Source organism: Oreochromis aureus, linkage group 1 (assembly GCF_013358895.1).
Source record: "Oreochromis aureus strain Israel breed Guangdong linkage group 1, ZZ_aureus, whole genome shotgun sequence".
In the NCBI taxonomy this organism is placed as follows: Eukaryota; Metazoa; Chordata; class Actinopteri; order Cichliformes; family Cichlidae; genus Oreochromis; species Oreochromis aureus.
Window position 1 is genome coordinate 21951235 of NC_052942.1, and position 23840 is coordinate 21975074.

The 23840-nt window shown below is 38.2% G+C and overlaps 1 protein-coding gene across 1 annotated transcript in view; it reads right to left on the reverse strand.

Moving 5' to 3' along the window:
- Positions 1–23840, reverse strand: part of galnt18b (UDP-N-acetyl-alpha-D-galactosamine:polypeptide N-acetylgalactosaminyltransferase 18b) — an 87398-nt gene that overhangs the window by 62537 nt on the left and 1021 nt on the right. The gene's annotated exons all lie outside the window — the stretch shown is intronic.

A 23840-nucleotide genomic window follows, 5' to 3' on the forward strand; every position in this document is an offset into this window, starting at 1 on the left:
CCAGGCCACGTCACCAGTCATGGAGCTAACACGGGCACAACTAATCATGCTCATACTCAGACCAACTATTAACTAATTAACCTAAGATCCATGTCTTTGAACTGTGGGAGGAAGCTGGAGTACAATCTGAGAACCATAGCAGGCACAAGGAGAGCATTCAAACTCCACAGAGAAAGGCTCCAGCTGGTCTGTGGCCTCAAACCCTGTACCTTCTCGCTGTGAGGCAGTGATGCTAACCACCGTGTTACCACCCAGGCATGGCAAGGTTGAATGGATATTTGGAATATAAATAAATAAATCCATTAATGCTGCAGCATTATCCTTCACAAACAGCCACAGACACAATAAAACATAATGCAGGAAGTCCATTTTCAGTAATTGACTTTCCCACACTAAAAGGAGGATGAGTTGCACTATAAGAGGTTAGCAGTGGACCAGTCCCTGTACTTATCTTTCCCTCTGACCACTGCAGACTGAACAGTAGAAATACTGCATCCATGTTAGAAAGTAAAAGTGGTCTTGCATATGTTCACTTTGCCAAATCAGAACTGTGTGAGGTGGCATCAGACTTTGCTGAGTACCGTTTAAATTTTTCACACTAAAACTCTGTTGGCACCTCATGGTTGCAACTCAGTGGTCACATTCAAGTCAGTGTGAGGGGTGCAAGAGAAACAGATTCTTTAAATAAATAATTTGCTGTTGACTATCTTATCTTATCTGCTTTTACTTTGTTTCCAACAGCAAGTCACGGTAACACTGCTCCACTTTAACACATAAGCACTCACATAAGAGTCGTTCAAAGAAAAACACAGTAATTTGCATTTTTTTTTTACAGACTGACACTGTTCCTTTGCGCCTTTTGTCTAAATGTGTAGCTTCAAAGAATGACTCGTTTTTAATTTAACTTGATGTGGAAGCGCATGAAGAGACAAGTTCAACGGCTTTCAGAAATATGGTTAAAATAAGACTGCTCTTATCTGACAGTGATATGAAGAAGGTCACCGATGCTTTGATTTCATTATAAATTAACTTTTTTCTCTGCCTTCCCTTGCCATTTTAGCTGCAGGTAGCAGGAAATATTGCTGGTAGACGCTTAACAGAAGCTAAATGACATATCAATCCAGTTTTATCGCCTTTCCTCTGTTTCTCTCCGAGGTTTAGAAGAAGTTCAAAGATTTAATTGATTCTGGCATCGCCTGTTTCAAAACCATTTCACAACCCCGCCCCTCCTCCCCAAAGAGCCAGGCCACAAGAGTCTTAGATCCTCTGTAAATTACCTCACGACTCATTCAGAATCGAGACTAAGTGTGGAATTCATGCAACTGCTGTTAATCAATATATGTAGCAATTATTGTTATTGTCACACTATCTTTAATTCGCATGTTAACAGGGTGTGAGCAAAAAAATATGAGCAGGAAGACAGAGAGAAGATTCAACGATCTACCTGAAATCAGCACCGATGTAGAAGCAGATGTTTTATTATTTACTCCAATCAGTGGGCTGCAGTTTGTGCTTTAAATGTCAAATTATGAATGCAGGATTAGTCGATACAAACAACTGAATTGGTTTTGTCAAAAGGACATGGAGAATGTCTGCATTTAGAAAGAAATGCTAACTAAAACACTTCTCTTTTGGGGGGGTGATCAATACTAACTTGCCTTAGCAGTATTTGATTTGGAGCCAAGACCTGTGGTCTGTAAAGCATCTGGCAAAATTCAACTTTACAAAATAACACCATCTTTGTGACATCATTTATTTAATTGTAAACCATGTTACATGAATTTAAAGCTGTACTAATCAACTTCTGTCTATTAACACCATCTCTGAAGTATATCGTCACATAAAAAGCTGTGACTTATAATCACAAACTTCCATAGAATAATAACCTGAATCTGTAGTTTGCCTGAGTTTAAGAGGAATAAAGTCCAGTGAAAAACTAACTACGTCCTGTGATTCAGTGGCTTATAGAACCACCGTTAGCAAAAATGAGAAATCGTTCATCACTGTCTTACATTGCTGGGGATGAATTTTGGCCCAGAGTGTTGCTTCAGTTCGTTGAGGATCCCCCGACACATCTAACCAATAAGCGGACTGAACATTCTCCTGTGGTTTGCAATGGCAAATCTTAGTTTGTTTGGAGTTCACTTGGATTTTTCTCTGTGTGAAAAGAACTTAACCAGGGGAAAGTTGACTTATCAACTGATGAGTAAGTAAACAAACGATGGGTGCGAAAAAATCCTCAAAACTATGTGAATTACTTGTAAAATAAAGTGATACAACCTGTGCAGTCATGTAAGTTCACCCTTAAGAAGATGCACACTATGGCAGAACACGTTGAGTGTGATCAGCTTTTCATGTTTATAGACCAGTTACAGCTTTTATTGTCACTCCTTCCTCACCCCTCTTCTGGCAATAAATACAGCTAATAACCAATTAGTCTACTTACTGGCAGAAAGGCTAAGTCGGCCACTGTATAGATGCTGTATAGGCATCTCTGACTTGGGGGGAGGGTGGTAGTGGCGGTGGGAGTCTCTCATTAGGACGCATCAGGAGCTGGCACGTCACACTGACATTTTCCTCTTGAAAGAGGAGAGGGGTGTGCAGCTTTTTCATTGTTTACTCCCAAGAGGGGATATGCAGGGACAGAATTTAGGAGGGTCATGTTTACTTGCAGCGGCCTTTGTCATCTCTACTCCTTTTGTTCATTTCTCCTCATTAAAGCCCTGAAATCACCCATGCCCTTCAGAGGTCCACAGATGCTTTGTTTTTGCTTTTTCATCCTTTAGAAGAAGAAGTCTCCTCTAAAAATTTTATGTCAATAACACCAAAAACATCAGAGCAAAGTAACTCCTAATATTTTCCTTCTTTTGAAGAACAGCAGATATCATGAGACACTGCCGGCGTTATTTGATGTCAAGCTCTGGACATTTTGCTTCTCAGCCACATTTCTCATTCTCACTGCTCAACTTGAAAAGCTGGATTTGCCATTCCATTAAATTCAGTCATCTGAGATGCCTTTTCTATAACCTCGTATCAGATTTGACTTCCTCAGCAATGAGCGTGTGGAAAAAAGAAACTTCTTCACAGTATCTTTTCATTTTCTATCTTGCAATTTTTATCTGTGCCCTGCATTTAACACCATTCGTCCTTTATGGGGAGGGGTTGTTTTCCCTGAGTCTCGGCTGTAGCCTCTTCTCAGAAAAGCACTCATCGTTGTAGGATATAAATCTGAAAATATTTCAGAGCATTGGGAGCAGAAAAATAAACTGATGTAGCCCAAGGCATGGAAAAATATAGGGTGAAGTATCCCATTTATCTCTCAGAAAGCACATCTGTCTTTTTAAGCCAATACCAACTATTCACTGGTAATGAAGTTTTAAAGTATAACAAAACACTTTTATTCTTTAAGACCTAATTTTCTTATAATTTACCATTAACCCAATTTGCTACAACACTATAGCAGAGACACAAGTGTTGAAATGTAAAGAATAAGCTGTTGGTGAAATTTGCTCTTAGAGGCAACAGAAAAAACAGCAAATAATTGTTACTGCTATAGCAATAACAATTATTTGAAAGGTGACCTGGTGCTGCGTGATATTCCCAGATTTGCAGATGCATTTGCTTTATTGTTTGGCTTGATCTATGCTCTGCATTTAGACTACCCCAGGAAGCTGGTTCACACATTTACCTTTGTCCAAAAAATCTTCATGGGGCTTGATGACGGCAAACCCCTAAAACCTTGCCTACATGCTCTTAAAAATAATTTGTTGCTGAAGGAGTAGTTCTGGAAGGAATATAAGGCGATGTTTGTTAGGACATGCACTCTGTTACTGAGCACTTTGTTTGAAGCACTTTTACTACAGACTTTGGGTGGGTTTAACTCCATCAGTTTACCTTATTTTTCTGTACTTGACTGCCTGTTCTGGTTATTTGGAAGCTTATTGTCTTTCTTTTTACCCATTTTAAAAAATTGTTTTTCATTTCTATTTTTTTAATAAGGTGATTAGTATTTGACTTTTTTTTTTTTTTTGCATTTTTGTATATTTTGAGAATTCGGACTGATGTCGTCGTTTGTGATTTAAATGTTCTACACAGAATTTATAATGCTCACTTTATGGTGCCCATGTCCATGTTAGTGGTTTTATAAAAACATCTGTGATGTTTCTGTGAAAAAATGTTAAATAAACAAGATGTAAAGTAACTGAATTTCTGTACTTTTTTTTTGAGTAGTCTACACTCAAACATTGAAACATAAATATCTTTTAATTAAAAATCATATAATTTGAGTTTAGGTTGTAATATAATTGCATTGTGTTGCATCAAAATAATAAACTACAAGAAACACAAAAATATTAAAATTAAAGTATACAGTATTTGAGTAAAGCTCAATTAATAAAATATAAAATATAATTTTAAATTTTTAGGTTAACAATATATAGAAATTTTGAGTACCCCCATACTTAGAAGAGATGAGTTTGTGTACTTAAATCTTTTGAGGTAATCGGTTTCCACAAAAGTTTTAAGTTCAGTCAACTTGTTCGGGTTTACAGTGTACTTTCCTTACTCCTAGAAGTGTTTTTCTTTAGCAAGTCATTAAAAGTCCCTCAAGTCCTCCCACTTAGCATATATTATGAGTTCCCCAAGATAAGCTATGTATTTACTTTCTATGATGTGTTAGCTGTCTGCACCCCTAATTTGTTTAACCAGTACTAATAGATCAAGCCAGTAAATCTACAAAGCAAAAGTGACATCAGAGAATCAAATAATACCCACAGACTCACTAGCTCATTTACATAACTAAAGATCTCCCTATGAAGACAAATAATCTTGGAAAATGACTTCATAACTCATAAAACAAAGAACAGAAAAGAAACACCCTCTACAAGGTGTTTTTTTAAACAGGAAAAATCAGGAAATGTTCCTGTCCCAAACACTAACCCCAGAAAGGATGCTTTGAATAAATATATATGGAAAGTATGAACAAAAGAACACATGACATTTAAACCTGCAACATATAAAAAGAACTGAGAATGAGCTCAAATGCATGAGTTATTGAAGCACACTAAAATTCAGTCATGTGAATTTTACCAGATTTAAAAATTGTAATGAAATTTTCTGATTATTCTGAAATTATGTGAATTACTTAATTTAAAATAAGTGTTAAAATAAATGTTAAATATGAAGGTTAGTAGGGGAGACCTGTCATTGTTCTTTAATGTTGTTTACTCCTGTCTGATTTTATTTTTAACTTTTGTTTTACTTTTTATTTTTTAAAGTTGCTTCATTTACGATATAAATTGATCCTTAACTGGAAATTTGACTCTTTAAAGTAACACGATGCACTCCACCAGACTGAAATATTCCAACACTGTTTTTCCAACACTCTGCTGAAACCACGGAAACTCTCGGGGTATGCTTTCAACCAAACTCAAATTCTACAGGAAAATTGGTCATTACACTAATACCTTTCACTCAAAAGGCTCAAGAGAGGAAAAGCCAGTTGGCAATCCAACTAAGTACACTTCATCTAGCACGTATTTCAGAGCTATCTATCCAACAGTTGTTTAACTTTTTAAGTGTGGAGACAAAAAAAGTCAAATCATTGACTGACATTGGCAGCAGTGCTACAAGTGTGGCTAAAAAGCAAAAGCGGTGTATTTTGTATTTGTCAAAAACCAAAAAATCTATCTACAACCAACCAACCATAATTTTATTACGTACTTTTTGTTTTTTCATTACTTTATTTCTCAAAGGACTGACATAGCTGAGCAATAAATCATCATATGTCAGTGTGTCAGCGACTCTCAGAGAATTTCTTCTTTTAGTATTTTACTGTTTAATATCTTTCAAGCAATAAAACTAATTCCAGCAGAGCTGTACCAAAATGTTCAACTACACCAGCACAAATCAGTGAAAAACTTTCTTTTAATGAATGCAGAAAGATCTTGGGAAATGTGGAGGATTGTGACACACTAGCAACAGAATATTTAAAACACTGTACTGAGAGTACAGAGGTAGTCTTTTTCTTAATGACCGCATGTAGAAACAGAAATATCTGCTCTATATTCAATGAAGTCTACATGGATTTAGACAGCAGATACAGACATCGTTATTTCATGTTTTATTTTTTGATCATGCCCTATGTTGACGACTGGTGAGGGGTATTTATCAATTATTCAGGTAGAGAGCTCCTTGATTTTTCACTTGGGGAATTTTGATGGAAATATGGAACAGGTCACCTAACAGCTGGAGCTACTGAAGCGAGTCACTATTCAAAAAGCTGTTCATCTCCTGAGGTTTGTTTTGAGGTTTTATTTCTGATTATACTCGAATGAAATGATGGCACACAAAAGCATAGCATTGACACTCTTCACACCTCCACGATCAGGAACTGAACAAGAAAACATCTGCTTGAGTTTCTATTGTTGCATTTTTTTTTGTCCTTTAGTCTGGGAAAAATACTGAGCTGCTCTAGTGCCAAGTGTTTACATACAAAAGATTAAAAAGAATATATCTGGCCTTCTATTGTAATCTGATTTTTGAAACCTAGTGTCTGCGATGATAGCTCTCTGCCAGATACACACTCACTAGAATCTTTATTAGGTACACCTTTCTGAAACCAGGTTAGACTACTTTAGGCCTTCGGACCTGCCTTAATTCTTTGTGGCATAGATTCAACAAGGTGCTAAAACATTCCTAAGAGACTTTGGTCCATATTGATACGATAGCACCAGACAGTTGCTGCAGAGAGTCACATCCATGATGAGACTCTCCAATTTCACCACATCCCAAACGTGCTCTATTGGAATGAGATCTGGTGACTGTGGAGGTCATCTTGAGGACGGTGAACTTGTTGTTATGTTCAAGAGACCAGTTTGAGATTATTTGAGCATTATAGATAGATCACCCTACCATCTGAACATTGCATTAAAATTGTGCACATCAGAGCCTGCACAAGTGCACAAGTCCTAATTTAGTCTTCTATTTAAGTTGCAAATCACCCTTCTCTCCCTCTGATATGTTAGTGCATCTGCAGCTCTATGTCACCACTTCAGCTTCCAACACACCAGCAAGAACAATTGATCATCATTCCATATTTTCCATATGTGTTGATGATATCCCTCATCCCGCATCCTCCTTTGTCACACCAACCCTCTGCATGTCCTTCACTGCATCCATGAACCTCCTCTGAACTCTTCCGTTTTTCTTCCTGACTGGCAGCTCCATTGTTAACATTCTTTGTCCAATATATCCACTATCCCTCCTCTGCACATCCAGTACCATCTCAGCCTTGCCTCTCTAACCTTGTCTCCAAAGTGCTCAACCTGAGCCATCCCTCTGACATACTCATTTCCACTCTTGCACATTCTACTCACTCCCAATGAAAATCTTATCATCTTCAGCTCTACCACCTCCAGCTCGTCCTCCTGTCTTTTTGTTAATGCAACTGTCTCTAAACCATACATCATAGCAGGCCTCACTGCCATCTTGTAAATCTTCCCTTTCACTCTTGCTGTTATCCTTCTGTCACAAATCACCCCTGACACTCATCTCCACCCACTCCACCCTGCTTGCCCTCTCTTCTTCACCTCTCTTGTGCACTGTCCGAGGCTTTAGATGGTTGACCCCCGGGGATTTAAACTCATCCAGCTCCACTATCTCTGCTCCTTGCATCTTCACTGTTGTGCATCTTTACATGCAGAGTGGATAAAGTGCATCTCTGGGAAGTGAAAGCTGGAGAAGGACATTCCTGTCTATGAATGTGAGGCAATGTTGTACTGAGACAAATATCAAAAGAAAACGTGCTCATAGGTTAGACTGGCTAAAGCTCCTAAGCTTTGATAACTAATTATCCATTATCAGCTTCTGCAAGTAAGCTGAAGGATTGGAAAATGATCAGTCAAGGCTCTCTCCATTTCTTTTTGGAAAAAGAAAAAAGACCTGAGGTCAAACTGCAGGAGCTACCTGCAGATGAGGGATAAAAACAGACTAAAATAATGTTGTCAAACCCAGGAGCCCCCAAATGTCACCGGAAAGCTACACAATTAATTTGTTACTCCCTTCTAATTTCCTCATTGAGTAATGTGGTTAAATAATTTGCTAATGTCAAATAACATTGAAAACCAACCTGCTTATGATTAGGAGAAATCAGTTGTTGCATTGAAGTTTTTTGCATTCAGTCACAGATAGCAGGTAGTTCCAGTGCCCAGTTTTGATCATAAGGCGACTGCACAGGTTGCATGGTGAGAGGCAAACTATCGTCAAGCAATCACTGTCTGATTAGTACTAACTGCACTCTCAGACAGATTATCAAACGTTTGCAAATAATTTCCCTCAGACACAGATAAATTGGCAGTTCTGCTGTATCTGCAGCCTCAGGTTGAACAAATGGACTTGCTGGACTTGCTGGACAAACACCAACAGAGTGCCAACAATCAACCAATTGGTTGTGAAACAAGTGAAACTCACTTGTGACATGTCTCTTTCGCATGTGAGGCTTGACTCAGCTCATTGCCAGATGGTTGTATTGTGATTATATTCTTATATAAAAGCAAGGCTACTGACTGCATGTGGCATTTTGTGGTTAAATTGCTATCCTGCAGCAACAATGTCACTATTTGTGGAGGAATTTCAGTTTCATATCTATGACTTTCTGCTGGACTCTGAATCTAAGTAGTTTATTTGAATTTCTGTTTTAAGAGACTTTGCATGTGCATAGACAGCAACAGATTTTTCATTTTGCAATCTATCACAGCTAATCGTCCGATTATCACAAACAGATTGCATGCAATTGCTAGCTTCAGCCCAAAAGTGGATTTGTGTCTGCAGCTGGAAACAAAGACCTGTCACTCTCCACGCAAATGTGGAAACAACTTCACTGTAGAGTTTCGTACACTGACACGTCACAGCTGCTTTGAGACTGACTGCAAGTAGTCCCAGAACTGACTCCACGTCTTTGAAGCAACCACTTCAAAATAAACAAGATTGTAAGTTCACAAGGTTGCAAAAACTTTGGTTGCACCATGCTCTCCAACCACTGTTTTCCCTACTGTAACTGTAGTATAGGACTGTGTTTCTAAAATCTACTCTTTGATGATGGAGAAACTGATCATTCGAATCCCCACTGGACTGTTTTAACTGAAAGCTAAATACAGCCAAGTTTTTATTGCACCACTATTTAGGCTTTTTAAATGAATTTCTTTGCTTTGTGCCTTAGATCCTCTGTGATATTTTCACCAGCCAGACACAAACAACATGAAGACTCAGATGTTTATCTTAAAGAACAACTTTCAAATTGTCACTTATTTCTAACCACTTTTATGTGAAGTGAAACATAAAAGCACTTTAGCTTTGATATACTTTAATTTTATATCATTTTGCAGTTTTATAGAGACTGAATCAAACATGTTTCTCCTTGTCGACTTCTCCCACCCTTGGTTTTCACTTCACTCAGTGCCCTTATTTGTTGTTTGCCCTTGCCTTTATTGGAGAGAATATTTAAAGATCCCCATGAGGTTTCTTTTTTATCTCATATCTCTGTATATATATTTCTTAATTTCTCCTCACGCCTCAATTTTAGAGCTACGGCTTGTAATAAAAATGCAATCCTTCAACAAAATTCAGGACAAAAACTTGGACTGATGGTTCAGAAACACAAAAATCATTGGAAATTAAGAATTTAACTGGATTTTTTTGACAACAGCATAGTGTTTAAATGTTTTAAAGGTGGCAGGGGTGGAACACAAAGTGTGAAATGAAGTGTTTTCTGTCAAAGCTGAACAATAAACCGTTGCTTGTTATGTTTTGTGACTGAGGTCAATAAATCAGATGGCGCAGTGATTGGCAAAAAACCCAAAACAACCCTATTTCAGTGCTGTCAGGCCTTTATCATACTTGGTTGAGAACAACTTTACAACAATACTCCCCTATTGATGAATATGACAATGTCTGTACAGCAATCAACTGCTGATTTGTTATTGAAGAAAGGTGACACAGAGGCTGGAAAATAAAAAATAGAGAGGACAAAATGATTGCTACAGGATTCAGCTGTGCTGCATTCATGTTATTGACTTTAAAATACAAATATTACTTTAACTGTGTTGCTTGTAGTCTATCCACCTTTAAAATGCCCAGAAGGAGCAAAACATAGGTCAAAAGGGAAAATGGAGTCAGATTTGGCACCCAGTGTAATGCATGCATAATCATAAGAGTCATTAACCTCACATAAAGCGTCACTGTCCAGACGCAAGTATGAACTGGCATGCTTATTCATGAAGAAATGGCCTCGGGCTGTCTTTTTGCAGAACCAGCTGGCTATATGAGTTGCACCTTTCATATCTCTCGTTAAGGGTGAAGAAACAAGGTAAAGGCCAATAATGAGGTTTATCAAACCTTTAGTGGAAAAGGCTGCTAGTGAAAAATGACTAAAGCTGCAACAATATCTCATGGACTGTGAATATGTCCGGTGTTATTAGAGGGAGAAATACATCTAATCTAATCTAAGTAATACTATAAATTAGGATACTGTAAGTTAATATAACACTGAAGCTTTTTTTGCATAAATTAAAAAGTTGAAAGGAAATAACACAGTTTCAGACACTGAGTGCTGGCATTATTAGTTGCACTGTATGGTGGTAATGCATGTTATATCCCCACAGACCATGTGGAAGTTATGTTTTTCTTTTTCAGCAAGTACATAAATGCATAAAAAAAAATAAAATGCATGCACAATGCTTCTCAGATACTTAAATGCACCAAAAAATACACTATGCTTGGGTTTGGGTTAGCAAAATATTTTGGCTGTTTGCAACTTCAGGCAATGGACAGATGTAGCTGCTTCTGTTAAACCCACCAGCCAACTAACTGTAGTGGCCTAAATGTTCTTCACAGGAGCCACAAAGGCAGCGTTTCAGCCTGCAAAATGACAGCGATCACTGAGAAGTCCAGCAAGTCCATATGTTCAACCTGAGGCTGCAGATACAGCAGAGCTGCCAAAGTCAGCTCTCGGTAAAAAAAAAAAAGAAAGAAGAAAAAAAATATGAACATAGGTGCTTTGTGTTTCAATTCTGTAATCGCAGGGGAGCAGATGTGCTCCTGCATTTCACACATCACTTTGAATAAAGCCTTACATTCTGCCTCACACTCACACTATCAAGAGTCATAACTCTTCTGCAGAACATATAGGTTAAACATTAATTCCAGCAACAATACAATGAGAGATATAATTAGCTCTAAAACTATGTGCTTTGAAGCAAAAAGTGAAACAACTGACTTCAGTCCTTATCACCACAGAGCAGATGCCACACAAAAGCACATGGCAGTTTTTTTTTTTTTTTTTTGCAAAGTGCTGGTTTGCACCTCAGGCCAGACAGACAGGATGCTGGTTTGTTGTTGATGGCAGCTGCTGGCCTCTGTACTCTGCCTGACAGCCGAATGCCCTGTCATGTTGTGTCAGAAGATCTAAAAGCTTCCCAAGAACGATTGTAAAAGAAGTGGGACAAAAAAGCAGAGTTAGTTTTATCAGCATTTACACCCTGCAAGGCAAGATAGCTTTTTTATTTTTTAACATGGCTTTCAGTGCTCTTCCTAGAAAACGTGACTAATAAATGAAGACATTTTCTTTTTCTGTGACCATATATTCTCCATACCTTCCACATTAGATGAACATACAGAAAGTGATGATGATAACTGATGGGCCATGCACCCATTTTCGGGTGGATGGGCTGTTGTAGGGTGAAAGGTGGATACACCTTGGACAAGGACATCATACAGACAGACAACAGGTCTCACAGTCAATTTGAAATCACAGTTTAGTCTAAAGAGCATGTCTCATGACTGTGGGACAAACCAGAGCTGCCAGAGAAAACCTGTGTGGGCACAGGGAGGCACGCAAACTCCACACAAAGGCCGCAGTCATTTGTGAGGTTCAAACCCAGGTCCTTCTTCCTTTAAGGCAACAGTGCTAATCACTGCCACCCATAACTGAAGGTCCTATAAAGAAGTGGTCCCAGATTTGTTATGCAAGTAACTTTAAATCTTCTCAGGCTACAGTGCAGCTGGGACATCCTGTAAAATGAACAACAAACAACAATATATTCCAAAAAGTTGCGTAGTTTCTTAAGACTTTTCTTACTTTTTATCTTCTCCTCATATTTATGTTCTCCTTGTGTATACAGTATATTGCTTTTTAAAAAACATTTCTTTTTTTGTATGCCAAAAAAAGAAATGCAAAGCGAACCTGAGGAGTCACATTTCTTGTTTGTGTGCACACTTGGCCAAATAAAGATGACTCTGATTCTGATTCTAATGACTTCATTTCCATACATGTTTAAAGGTGGTAAATAAAAATGATATTTACCACCTTGAACAGCATCAGTTCTACTTTTATGTAAAGCATTAGCATTCAGGAGGCATTTGTGTGCATTTGATAGCTTGCACTTGCGCCAGGAAGACACTCAGACAGGCAAGGGAAGCTGGTACAGAGCTTCAGGCCTTCAATTGCCTCATAACGTGACCAAATCTGCTTCTGTATTGTTTATTTCAGAGGGGGAATTAGTGAGTGTGTGTGTCTTCACTGTTTATCCTGTTTAAAGCTTTATACAGAAGGGGAGTAAACAATCTTTTGTTTACTTTTGAGTCTTTTGTGTATATGTAGGTAAAACTGTTCCTATACACATCAGGCAGTAATATTGAATGTTAGTGAATGCAATTCCTTAAGTAATTTTCTTTTCTAAAGACTAATGGAAAAACTAATTTATTCACTTACATTATGCTTAAGATTAAACTATGCATTTAAGTATGCATTTGAAAAAGGCTGTAGAAAAACAGTATTCATGGCATTAAGAGTAAAAAATAATCTGACTAGAACAATTACACTCAGACTGCAAATAATTATTATATTGACTGACAATCCCTTAATTGTAAGGTCAATAAAATATCAGACAATAATTTAAATGAAAGAAATAAGAGGCAGAGCTAAGAATGATCCATTTAAAATCATTTTGGAAAGAACAGCTCAAAATCCAAAGAAATTCATGTGCCATGTGATGTCATCTCATCTCATCTTTTTCCCTCTCCTCCCACAACCTGTTGCACCCCTCTCTGAGCCTGGTTCTGCCCGAGGTTTCTTCCTCTTAAAAGCGAGTTTTTCCTTCCCACCAGCACCAGTGCTTATTCATAGGTGGTTGTTTGATTGTTGTGGTTTTCTCCAGAATGATGCAGGGTCTTTACCTTACAGTAGTCTTTACCTTGCGACTCTTGCTGTCATTTAATGCATTATGAATAAAGCTAGATTGATAAAAAAAAAAAACATAACTAATATGATTAAGTCATTTTCACAATTTCTGCATTTTGTCTCATTTTCACCAAAAGAGTCTCACAACATGAACTAAAGTACTTTAAACAAATTAATACTTTGATTTGATTCATGATCATCAGTGGGATTTTTTTTCCTCAATAAACTTGATGTAATGAAAATGATACAAATTAAAACTTATATATGCAAATTAATATTGAATTTATTGTTATTATTTTAACTGTCAAAAGGTTCTGTACACTCCAGCTGAATAAAAAAACATTTTTTGGCAATTATTTTAATTTTCTGGGATTTACAGTGTTAACAGATTATAGTTTCAATCTTACATGGGACAAATGTGTTTCCATTTTTTGCAGTAATTTACACTTAAATAAGAAGAACATGCTGGTCATCTGAGGTGTTTCTGTGTTTGGATGTTCTCACTGTGCCTGCTTGTGTTTTCTCTGGCTTCCTCTCATAGACTAAAGTAAGAATAGATAACAGAGTGAATAACTATGTCTCTATGTTAGCCTTATGATAGACCGATGACCTGGACAGAGTGTAAACTTTCTCTCACCCAGTGTCAGCTGAGATTTTGACTCCAGCAACCCCACAACCCTGAACTGAATAAGAAGTTAAGAAAATGAGTGAACTGATATGTGGAAAAGGTGAGTGGCATGAAAAATGTTGACGTAAAGCACATTTACAATCTCTTCATCTCTGTGGGGCATAATGTGAAGTTTCTGTCAGTGATTTAAGCCTCAACAGAGACATAAAAGCTTCAGAACAGGAGGTGGATCTCACTTCAGATGTTAACAGTGTAACAACTATGTCAAGACATACTGCAAGACAACAGCAAAAGCACAGGTAGCAGAGATATCACAGCAGAAAAATATACTTCACAAATGTGATATTTTCTCTCCATTTTTCTATACACAGCTGTACACTAATTTATATCTCTCTGCAATTCATGCCCAGTTTTCAGAGCAACAACTGGAAATATAAAACTACAGCGTGTGATTAATGACTGGATTTTACTAAGTATCTTCTCTGTCTTTTCTGTTATTATTTTATGTCAATTGTGATTTTGTCACAATGTCATTTTTAGAAAGACTGTGAAGATGACAGCCATGACTGCATTTACAAATACTGTCAATTTAATGAACAAACTCAACATTGCATCTTGGCAGAGATTGAAAAACAGAATACAATATGATGGAAGTGACTCAGCAGAAATCTCATGCTATAAGCCCACATGAAGCGATGGGACTTCTAAATCTATTGAGGAGATGAACATTTATGAGAGAAAGGGAAAAACCCCCAAAACCTGACAGCTCAGAGAACAAGGGACTCCAAAAGTTCAGATGCTTCACCTTTGTGAAAAGTAATGCATGCACAAGCAGGATATGGGGACAAGGGGCAAGGGGCAAAGTCAGCAGGCAGGCTAAAATATCAAGAGACCAAAAGCATTAACGGGCAAAAGGCAGAGTCCAAAAGACTGTCAGGATGCCAAAGACAAAAAAAGACATGAAAGCTACAACTTGAAAAGCATCACAGGCAATTTGGCAGAGGGTAATTGGAAGTGGACAAAATATATTTACACCAGGGAGTGAATGACGAGATGGAGAGATGTGATGAGAGTTTATGTGAGGGGAATCAAGTGATCAGGAGAGGTGAGCAGAAGTTAGTGTAGGGGTATGAATGTGTATAACAAATGAACTGAGACAGAAAATATCAGATCTGGGTGGAATGATAAGGATGCTCATTGTTCTCCAAATTAATAGTGGAAACAAACACATTTAGATTAAGCTTTCTACATCAATTTCCACATTTTCTGTTTGGAATTTAGAGTGGTGCATGAACTATTAGAGACATAAAAACTGTAGATGGACTCAAGTGTCATTGGTAATACAGCTGAATGCCATTTTAGAATCATCCAGCCTTGACACTTTGAGATTACAAAAGATTTGCAGTGACTATTTTTAATGATTATTAGAAATAGCAGGAAAGAGTCTTTCTTGTTCAGCACTTTGCTGGAGTTTTAAAGGATGTATTTTGGAACAAAAAATGGAACATTTTAAGAAAAAATGATCATGTCCATTTGATATTTAGAGAACTGTCTGTTCCATCAGTGTGGCACTATGTGGTGGACAACTACAGTTTCAAATTTGTCTGTATCAGTGATGGATTAATGGTGAGTGAAGCCTGGGAAAATGTATTCTGATAGAGGATCTCAATTATAGTGAGCTGATGATGAATCTCTTTCTGAGGCCACAGTAATTCACTTCTATCTTCTCGAGTCTCACCCTATAATCCATCTACACTGTCCCCGTCATTGTCTCACATCAGCAACATCAGCTGACCCAATAAAGAGAAATCAAATACTGACAGATAGAGTCCACTAACATGTAGGGCAAAGATGTGCTGAGTGGAGAAAAAATGCATATTTATAACACATGAAAAATATTTAACACTATTTAAATTTGGCTAACGGAACTTTAATCTAAGTTTCAGTCAAGGTGTGAGCAGATTGGCTTTGTGTACTGAGTGCACACATGGCCAGCATATTATAGATTTGCCATGGAGGCCACACACTGCATGCAGGTCCACATGGTTCATAAAAGCAAATCCAGGCAGCTGGCAGATGGGTGTTGGTGGGTGAACACAAGCCAGACGCTGTATGCACCAGCAGCACCAGCAGCTCAAACCAATTTTCTTCACAATCTGCCCTTCTTTTGTACGACTGTGTGCAGAGATGACATTATTATTAAAATGATCAATTAATATTTAATGTTTTACCACCGTGTTCTTGGTATGACTTTCTATGAAATGCTGTGTTAGTTTTATGCCAGATATAGCGGGACACAAACATAAAGTTCAATTATTTATTTATTTTACAAATTCCCCCCCCTTAATAAATAAAATCATTTCAAAATGGCATTTTGTATTTACTTATGGGTTATGTTTCACTAGTATTGAAATTGATTGAATCTTGAACATTTACGTGTAATAAAGATAAATTAAAAAAATCAGATAGGAGGCAAATACTTTTTCACAGAACTTTGTCAAAAGAAATTTGGTTTGAAGGGACGAGAGCTAAAACAGACAGAGATTTATGTATTTGATTGTCTGTTTTAGCTCTGATGAAAGCGTTCGTATTTTGACTTTAATATAAACCCAAAAGTATCATCTGAATGTCGGCAGTCTCATACCAAAGCTAGGCAAACATAAAAGCACGGATATGGATAATTTCAGAAATCTTAAGATATATGCTTTCAGATTAAATCTAACAAAAAGGAGTCGAAGAGACACTACATGAGAAAATGACAGATCTTGTTTATATAGCAGATAAAAACATTCCATGCATAATGGCATAGCTGTGTTGGAAACGCATACTTCCTCACTTAGTGCCATTAATTATGAAAAAGTGCAGAGGAGTGAGAAAAAAAATGACTGCTGACAAATCTTGAATGCATAGTGCAACAAAACACTTCAATTTGTTCTCCGCTGTTGCTGCCTTTGCTGATATACGCTGAATGTGAAGCACGGAGGTCTGAAGCATTTACAGTGGATTAGAAGATACTTTGAGGACAAACCCAGATGGTGCATTCTTGTACCACTTTCTTTTCAAACAAATACTGATTTATGATTATTCTGCAAAATAAAGAGTCTCACCTCACTGTGATGCCAGGGCCCAGATTTATATAAGAGGTCTGGGTTGCCTAAACATAACCATGAAACAGCTGATGCTTTCCAGTCCATGGATTGACTTTGAATGCTTTGCTGATGCTCTCATCGTCTTTTGCCCTGAGCATTTTGCAGATGCTTTAACACAGATACATTTCTGTTATGTCCATGCATGTTCTCACAAAACACCCTGTGTTTATTTTTGCTAATTAAATTCTTATAAATGTGGTGTTGACAACTTTGAGGATCACATCTAGCGTGCTAATCTAGGGCTTCATTCTGCTGACAGCAAATAACTACTCCACTGACTGTAGGACGACAACATCTGGTTATCAGAAATGTGTTCCGGAGAAAAGACTTTCATTGCACATCGTTCTAGAAATCACACAATGCATCTTTATGTTTATCCTGTGAGAATATTTATTATGTTTACATAACCAGCTCCAGGGAAGGAGGTTCTTATCAATAAATCATTGTATATCAATATATAAAGATAAACTGGTTACTGTCAGCTGGGGCCGTAACGTAAATCCCATGCAGTCAGAGCAAAATCAGATTTCCATCTGACTTACATGGATTGTTTTCATATTTAGCTGCGACTTCAAATTCAGCGGGGAAAAAACAACACTGAGAACATTTGCAAAAGTGAACTGATCAATTTAGGATAAATTGTCAAGGGATGACCTTTTTTGTAAGAGGGCTTTACTTACTTTAACATATTAGCCCTCTGGATTCAAAATAATTAATTGTTTTCATTACCAAAGACTCTCTAGTGGATTAATATCCCTGTGTTTCAATAGCGTCTCGATTTATTGGAATTACCACCCAGAATATTCTCCTGTTTTATATTCCCACTCCTCACACATCTTGCTCTCACACACTGTCTGCAGCCCTGCCTACAGGCTGCGAACAGCAAGTGCTGACAGATGAATCAGACTTGTAATAAATCTACAGCAGAATGTTTAGAGCCACAGTTACATTACAGTACAATATGAAGCACTGTTAAGCTCTGTGCATTAAGATAAAGTCATGCAGTAAAATCCTCTTTGCTATATTTTAACAGATGGTGAAGTCTAAGAAGCACCATCTCTGCGTCATGATCTATTCATAAAAAGAAAAAAAAAAACATATTGAAAGGGCTGGAGCTACTATAAGCACTTGCATTTTCATGTCTCTCTAAATGTGCCGAGTGTCCTACCTGGCTGCTTACTTAAAAAAAAATCATGAAATGTTGCCAGCCTACCAAAACTGCAATATTCCCCAAACAAATATTCTTTTAAATCACAAAATCTTTACAGCAGCGCCAGACCGATATTAGCTCGTCACAGATCTATTGACTTTGCACAAAAGGTATAACTAACTACAGAAACACCCGAGACACCATCCATCCTTTTTCTTAACTGCTTATCCAATTCAGGGTCATGGGTGGGGGCTGGAGCCTATCCCATCTGTCATTGGGCAAGAGGAGGGGTGCACCTTAGCAAGGTCTCCGGTCCAACACGGAGAGACAAACAACCATTCACGCTCACATTCTCACCTGCGGCCACCAATTAACCTAACATGCAGTGCAGGGCTGCCGTGGCAGGAAACCGGAGTACCCGAGAGAACGCACACAGGCACAGGGAAAACATGCACATGCCATGCACACACTCCACACCTGAGATATATTAGCAGTAATTCTGAAGCAGTATCGAACATACTGCAGATTACTTAATGGAACACACTGGCATGTTTATTTCCCAGCTGAATTCTATGTATTGGAAATATAGAAATGAAAAGAGTCTGAATCTTAACCAGTTATTATGGAAGTAGAGTTTGGAGTGCAGTCACATTTATTCACTCCCATCCCTTTGAGTTAATTTACTGTGGTTCATGATACAAATACCTGAAAAATTAATGACATTCAGCCTTAGCTGCAGGGTACTATAGTGCTAATTAGTGATTTTTGGCATGCTAAGGCAGCACGGTGGCTCTGTAGTTTCCACAGTCAATGCACAGCAAAACGGTCCTGGATTTGACCCTGATCAGAATACCTACACTGGGCTAAATGCAATAGACCAATTTCCTCAAGGGGACCATTTGAAAATATATTCCTTTGTCTTATATGAAACGAACATGGCAATTGCAGTAGGTGTTGCACCTGTTAAACATGAGCCTGCCAGCATTCTTATTGTGTTAACATTTCATTCAAAGCATTGCTTTGTCTAAGGTGTTTTGCATTGTTTATTTCCTTAATTTCAGTGTCATGAAGAGGTGGTGTGTATCATGGAAATTCCCCAGCAGCCTAATCCTATAGCAGCAACAGCAGGGGAGGGCTCAGAATCACCTGATCTATCCCAAACTACAAGCTTGAACAAAAAAGTAAAATTTTAAGCCTAAGGAGGGCGTTGGTCTCTTGAATTCAATACAAGAGGAAGTTCTTTCTACAAGAAAGAAACCAGAGAGCAAACGCCTCCCATTCTACTTCTGGAAACTAAGAAGGACACATAAGCCTACAGTTTATGAGAAAAGTGCTCTATCAGGATAATAAGGTACTATGAGGTCTTTAAGATAGGTCTGATTATCCAAGACTTTGCATGTGAAGAGAAGGATTTCATATTAAATTCCAGATTTTACAGGGAGCCAATGAAAAAAAGACAATATTAGAAAGAAAAATGATCCCTTTAATAGCCTGCTACAGTAATTACAAGCAGTGTTTCTTCAGTATATTGCAAAGGCAGCGCTTGAGAACAATGGGTAAAACAACACTGACATTTTCTTGCAAAAATATTATAATAAAATCACATTTTTTGTTTCTGTTTTTGTTCATCGTGGATGGCACATTAGTTTGCAACAGTTCTACTAATTCCAAAAACACCATCTTCATCCTTAATGGTTCTGAACGCTAATGCTCATCATGATTCTCTGCCAGTCTGAACCTGTCCTGCCACTTCAGATGCCGAATAGTCTCTCCACCCAGCAGCAGTCTTCAGCTGTTCCCGCTGTCCTAATCCCCTCAACCTGCCAGCACCTGCCCTCAATTACCTTAATTAGCCACTCAGTTTATGCCCACTAACTCTAGTTATCTGCCAGATTGCAATATGTCAAGGTACATGAACTACTAATAGTAGTAGTAGTACTAGTGGTGCTTGTACATTAATCTGTCTTTCGGTATATGACATGTTGGGAAAAAATCATCACAACCTATAAAAATGTTTCAAATTGTGCTATATCCATAAGGAAAATAAGCTGCTTTGCACTCCACCATAACAGCCGCACCATTTGTGTAGTTTGCCTCACTAGTCTCTGCTGAAGTAACAAGCTCTCAGAGCTGCCAAATGAATGTGAGTCAGATTCAGAAGAAGTTAAATGGTAAAGAGAAACAGACCAATCTTCAACAGGTTTCTGCAACGTGAGCCAGAAAGGGAGGTTTTCACACACACACACACACATATACACACACATATATATATATATATATATATGTATTCTTTTAGTAATACAGAAATGTTTCTGTCTTCTTGTTGTTTATGATGCAAACACAGTCATTATATTTTATCATAACTTCTGTAAGAAACAAGGCTTTCTTTCACTGGCCCTTAAGTCCTGAGAATCCACAAGTATGTGTGAGTGCAGCTTGTTCTTGCCGGGGCTGCATGCCGTAGCCTGCACAAGCAAGCACACGAGCACCTGGACACATGCAGACAAACATGCACCCACCTTTCTCAGTTCTCACCCTCACTCGTTTATTCCAGCCTGCACCGACTTTCCCCAGAGAAAATCACATCAGATAAACAGCCAGCTATAACTGTCCTCTGAGCATCAACTGAAATGCTCTTTTACTGAGCTTCTCAATTGAGTTGACGGGTGTACAGTATTTGCTTGAAGCCATCATGGGAGCTGTCACAATCATTTGCAGCTAAATCACCACTACGTTAATGCCTCGCTCACAGAGGCTCCATGACTGTTCAATCAGATGAATGTACGTCCTCAGAGGTCAAATGAAGCTATGAAACCGGCTATCTTTTCATAATCACCGTCGCAATAAAACAGCAGTTTGTTAAAACAGCACAGCTTTTATGGTATGCACTCATGCATTTATGTTTGTTTAGTTGTGATAATTGGCCTCATTGTTTTGTTTATACCAAAAAAACTAAACAACAAAAAACCCAAATTACAGGAAACTGGAAGATGTCACCCGTTGATTCTTAGAAATTGTTTTTTTTTCTCCTTCTGTTTTTTTAACAATTCATTAATGGTTTAACAAAGAACCAAAATGATTTCAAGAATATAATTCTTAGCTGCAGTGCTATTCAGTGCTATTTTTTTCCTGCTATGATAACAATGCAACAGTTTGTCACCCAGATCAACAACAAAAAGCAGCAAAAAATAAGACAAAATGAGGTGATGAGCACTATTTCAAATAAAAATATGTGGAATTCTGATGCCTCCTATTTTAATAAAGAATTACAAATATATGTAAATGTACACAGAGCAAAAAAAGCTTGACTATTACACCTAGTGGAGTGCTCCATTAACTGTATATTCCAGAGGTTTATCAGACATTTTGTAGCACGACTTGACAAAATGCTCTGTAAACTGTCACACATGGAGCTGCAGCATTTGCCCTTGAGTTTTGGGTCTTGGTAGCGTAAAGGAAAGAGTGCAGCGAACAGCTCTCATGGCAGACGTGTGAACGTGCTCGGTCCAGCCATTCGAAAAAACTCTCCTCGGCTGACTCTACTTAATAAAAGAAAGAGTTCAGCCGCTTAACATGCTGTTTCCATGATGCTTTATCTTGGTAACAGGCCACTTAACTTCATCACATATTGGAATATTTCTGTCTCATCCCTGAGAGCGAAGCTGACACCAGAGACATCTCTCTTGACTGTCCGCAGTGAGTCAGCTGCAATAAATGTTTCATTCTCGGATGCGGTAATGCTCTCTGGTGTGAGGGCTCATGTCGGCCTCCGCTGCACTGAAACTAAGTGCATATACAGTTGGTGGCTGTGTGACTAGTGTACAATGACTCAAGTCGCAGCACTAAACTGAAGAGTGTAAGAGTGAAAATATACCATTTCTGCATTTGTCTCAAATCATCGTACAGAAAGGAAATGTATTTTTAGAGATGTCAAAAGTGCACTAATGACTCTCTGGCTCTTTTTCTGAGGACGCTGTTGGCCACATATGCACTCAGATTATGGGTCTACATTTGCTGCAGATCCATTGAAAGCAATTATCGGGGAAATCCAGACAATATGGCTTGCACTTAGAATGATGGGTCATTTTGCTGTTACAGTTTTTACTGTTGCAAATGTGCTCTGACTGAGTCAGCTTCAACAGGCTCCCCCAGCATTAGCCCCAACAGATTTTTGCTTCCAACAACAACACTCTGGTCCCGAACTCTTAAAAAATGACAAGCACTGAGACTTACTGTTGCTATTAACGTTATCTCTGTCTTGTCTCTGCAGTTTATGACAAGGGCCTGGAAACAGGTTCAAAAACTAAAAATAAAAACCCCAAAGCAGACAATAATAATGCTGGCTGACTGTGCAGGAGCTGGTGAAACAATGGAGACGTGAAAATGTTTGATATGCATGACGTTTTCTTTAAAACTAATTACAGGATGATTGTCCTAGTTTTAAAAGTAGCACAAAAAGACAGTAAGAAGAACATGAACCACAGCCTGTTTTTAAAGGGAGTATCCATTTAGGGAGCTATACCCCTGTTTCTGTTACAGCCAGAAGCCACGTTGACTTAGAGAAATCCGAACAGGAAGCCTTTGTCCAAATGTTAAAAAAAGAATTGAACAACCAGCACCCCGGAATACCTCCAAATACCATCATACTTCTTGCCAAAGTGAAGGAAAACAAGCTATGGTTTATGGAGGGTTGTGCATGGGAATTGGTCTGGGTGCAGTAATTTCAGCAATATATAACAAGTTAATTAGTGAGCCTCAAAGGGGCTGCAGGCAGATATATTTTTTTTAATCTTTGCACAAAGCAAGGTGAGCTTTTTCCTTGTTGGCACTCTTGCAGCTTAGCTTTATTACCAAACATAAACGAGATGGGAGGGTTTGCGATCTTTTCATCTGACCAAATGCAATACGGTGAATAAGCACATTTCCCCATATGCCAAACTGTGTGTTAAAGCTGGAAAAAGTCCAAGAACTGAGATGTTGCATGTGCGTTCTGTCAAAAAGCAGCTTAAAATAAAGTACGGGTGATTCTAGAGACCGAGTCTTTTTCCGTGTAAGCAGCATAATTTATATAGGTTGGGTGATAAGGTTAATAAGAAGCAGAATCGCAGCAGCAGTGGCAATGTCACATATTATCTTTTTCAGTCAGAGTAACAGAAATAGCTGAAACGTGTACTTTGGAGGCAAGTCACCGGGGGCAACTCAACAAAGCTCCTGCAGATGCCTATGGGTGCCAAGCTGAAATGGAAACCTGCCTCCAGGAGGAATGTTTACCCAAGCTTAGCACAGAGTCTTATTGCTCAAAGAAGCATGAGTAGATTTCTGTCTGCATTTCAGTTCTGCAGCAGCTCTGTGCCATTTCAAATTGGGACCTGACCAAAACGAGCCCCCCTTGTGACGACAAGAATAGCTCTTTTAAAGACAGGGAGAGGACGAAAATTAACCATGTGCGATCAAGCATAAAGAAACTGCATGCCAGCAAGGAATCTGACCAAAAGGATTCCCGGCATTCCTATAAGTGTAGGAACAGGTCAAGTTCAAGTCAAACGTGATTCAGGAGAAAAGACTTACTTTTTGTTTCGACTGTTTAATGTTTAACTCCGTTTCATTCAGACGTAGAATAAAAGAGCAGATCCAGAAATTCTCTTTGCAAGTTTCTTATGCACATAATCAGACTTAATG